The sequence below is a fragment of the Rhinopithecus roxellana genome, chromosome 8, assembly GCF_007565055.1.
Source record: "Rhinopithecus roxellana isolate Shanxi Qingling chromosome 8, ASM756505v1, whole genome shotgun sequence".
Classification (NCBI taxonomy): domain Eukaryota; kingdom Metazoa; phylum Chordata; class Mammalia; order Primates; family Cercopithecidae; genus Rhinopithecus; species Rhinopithecus roxellana.
The window spans coordinates 5,870,724-5,874,362 of NC_044556.1; the positions used below are offsets into that span (position 1 = coordinate 5,870,724).

Consider the following 3,639-nt stretch of genomic DNA (forward strand, 5'->3'; position numbering starts at 1 on the left):
TGTTGAGCTGTGCTTACCCCATGGTGACCTTTGGGGCAGTGGATTGCAGGGTGGGTCTGGAGTGCCACGTGACTGCTCTGCAGGACTTGGAAACATTGGCGAAAATTCTGCACAGGTGGCTCTTGGAACTCCTGGCCAAGGCGCACCTTTCCTCAACAGCCACTGGTGCACAGTGAGATCTGTCTACAGGTTTCTCTGGCCTACCCACTAGTGTCTGCCTAGTAACTGGCCATTTTGGTTTCCGATTGGCTGTGGCAGCTGATGCTTTTGAGTCCAGTGGCTCCTTGGTGGTTGGAATCTGTGGAGTGACAGGATGAGGACATTTTAAAATGCTGTTTAGTTTTAGGTTTTTAACTCATTGTTTAATTCTCTGAAACAGCAGCTGAGCTTTTTTTTTTTTTTCCCCTGAGATGGAGTTTTGTTCTTGTTGTCCAGGCTGGAGTGCAGTGGAGAGATCTCGGCTCACTGCAACCTGTGCCTCCCGGGTTCAAGCGATTCTCCTGCGTAGCTGGGATTACAGGCATGTGCTGCCACGCCCGGCTAATTTTTGTATTTTTAGTAGAGATGGGGTTTTGCCATGTTGGCCAGGCTGGTCTTGAACTCCTGACCTCAGGTGATCGCCCCCCCCCCCGGCCTCCCAAAGTGCCGGGATTATAGGCATGAGCCACCGCACTTGGCACTGAGCAATTTTTTAAGCCAATATATTCTTTGGTGCTGCATCTAATTTAATACTTATTTTAAAATCTAATCCTTTAAAAATCTTTTGTCAGTTGATTATGTCTGTTTTAAACACACGTTTCTAATGTATAAATCTAATGTTAGCAATAAAATTCCAAACACTTATCAGTGGGTATTTTATTTAGCAGGGGCTGTATAAAATGCTAAATAAAATACACTGCTAGCCAAACTGGTTTTGAATTTCTTTTGCCCCAGATCTCTGGTTTTTGGAGGCTTCATTAAATAAAACTCCTTTCCGCGCTACCTACAGAGGGGTCCATACGGCATTGTTCTGGATTCCCGTCGTAACTTAAAGGGAAACTTTTCACAATGTCCGGAGCCCCTGATGTCCTGCAAATGAAGGAGGAAGATGTCCTTAAGTTCCTTGCAGCAGGAACCCACTTAGGTGGCACCAATCTTGACTTCCAGATGGAATAATACATCTATAAAAGGAAAAGTGATGGCATCTACATCATAAATCTGAAGAGGACCTGGGAGAAGCTTCTGCTGGCGGCCCGTGCCATTATTGCTATTGAAAACCCTGCTGATGTCAGTGTTATATCCTCCAGGAATACTGGCCAGAGGGCCGTGCTGAAGTTTGCTGCTGCCACGGGAGCCACTCCAATTGCTGGCTGCTTCACTCCTGGGACCTTCACTAACCAGATCCAGGCAGCCTTCCGGGAGCCACGGCTTCTTGTGGTTACTGACCCCAGGGCTGACCACCAGCCTCTTACGGAGGCATCTTATGTTAACCTACCTACCATTGCTCTGTGTAACGCAGATTCTCCTCTGCACTATGTGGACATTGCCATCCCATGCAACAACAAGGGAGCTCACGCAGTGGGTTTGATGTGGTGGATGCTGGGGCGGGAAGTTCTGCGCATGCGTGGCACTATTTCCCGTGAACACCCGTGGGAGGCCGTGCCCGATCTCTCCTTTTACAGAGATCCTGAAGAGATTGAAAAAGAAGAGCAGGCTGCTGCTGAAAAGGCAGTGACCAAGGAGGAATTTCAGGGTGAATGGACTGCTCCAGCTCCTGAGTTCACTGCTACTCAGCCTAAGGTTGCAGACTGGTCTGAAGGTGTACAGGTGCCCTCTGTGCCGTGCCTATTCAGCAGTTCCTACTGAAGACTGGAGTGCTCAGCCTGCCACGGAAGACTGGTCTGCAGCTCCCACTGCTGAGGCCACTGAATGGGTAGGAGCAACCACTGAATGATCTTAAGCTGTTCTTGCACGGGCTCTTAAGCAACATGGAAAAGTGGTTGATGGAAAATAAACATCAGTTTCTAAAAATAAATAAATAAATAAATAAATAAAACTAATAATCCTCTTCACTTTTTAAAAATTGTGGTAAAGTATATTACATAAAGTTTACATTTTGACCATGTTAAGTGTCCACTTTGCTGGCATTAAGTATACTCACATTGGGAAGGAGTTTTTAATCTAACGCAGTTCCTGTTTCTGTGTCCTTTCCCGATTGGCTGGGGTTGGACTGCACGATCTAAGCTGATCCCAATAGGCTAAGACTTAAAACTCTTCCAAATAGGGTAAATGCGCGGTTTGTGTAAACCGAACAGAAGAAGGTGGGTAGGATTGATGTACAACTTTTACAACTTATGACCAGAAAGTGGAGTCTTTGAAGAGGAACTTAGTTGTTCCAACATGTGTCTGTGTTAATCCCATTACTATAGTTACCTCCTAAAAGTGAAGTCACAGTATTTGACTTTTTGTGACTGGTTTATTTCATTTAGCATAACATGTTCAAGGTTCATGTTGTAGCATATCTCAGAATTTCCATTTTTAAGGATGGATAATATTCTATTGTATGGCTAGACCACATTTTGATTTGCTTTCACCTTTTCGATATTGTGAATAAAGCTGCCATGAACATGGGTGTACAAATATCTCTTCCAATACCTGCTTTCAACTTTTTGATTAATACACCCAGAAGTGGAATTGCTGGATCATGTGTTGGTGTCATTTTTTAGTATTAATGTTTATTTTCCAATTTAGTCTTGAGGTTTCTCTCTTCAGAAAGGGCAAAAGCCAATATAGTCACACTTTTTTTTTTTTTTTTTTTTTTTTAAGACAGAGTCTCACTCTGTCATCCAGGCTGGAGTGCAGGGGCACTATCTCAGCTCACTGCAACATCTGCCTCCTGGGTTCAAGTGATTCTCGTGCCTCAGCCTCCCAAGCAGCTGGGATTACAGGCATGTCCCACCATGCCCAGCTAATCTTTATATTTTTTGTAGAGACGGGTTTTCACCATGCTGGCCACTCCTGACCTCAGGTGATTTGCCCACCTCGGCCTCCAAAAGTGCTGGGATTACAGGCATGAGCCAACATGTCCGGCCCAAGATAGCCACTCTCTAGGAGAGCTGGTGGAGGATGTTAAGTTCAGGTGTGTCAAGTGAGACACAATGAGAAAGTGAAACCAAAATTAAGGAAAGAAAAAAGTTTATTCTAGATTCCAGATAAGTTAGGGGTGCTGAATAATGACCCACAGAAAGTCCAGAGACGGTATGGTGCTCAAACTGTGGGTAGGTTACTGGAGAGAGGGGGAGAGAGAGGGAGAGAGGGCCTGTGGGACTGTACCTTTTTTTAAGGACCATGGGTTTATTCCTGTCTTCACGTGATTGTCGATTGGCTAGGGAAAAAAATGAAGGGGGGAATTTATTTACATGACTGTGGTGTTGGTCATTAGGTTTTATAGGGGTCAGCAGCTGCGAGATGAGGAACACGTGGGTTATATCAGGAAACAACCACACAGGGAGAGGAAGTTTGTCAGACCTAAAAACGACACCAACATAGCAGCTTTGTAGTAAACAAATTATGACCTATGGCAATTCTACGTTTATCCCCTATCACTTTTTTTATTTTTTAAGAGACAGGCGTCTGCCCAGGCTGGTCTCTTAACTCCTG

At 44.9% G+C, this 3,639-nt stretch overlaps 1 pseudogene; it reads left to right on the forward strand.

The window, feature by feature from the left end:
• Positions 1–1,029: 1,029 nt before the first annotated feature.
• On the forward strand, positions 1,030–1,965 carry LOC104670528 (annotated as a pseudogene).
• The last annotated feature ends 1,674 nt before the right edge of the window (positions 1,966–3,639 follow it).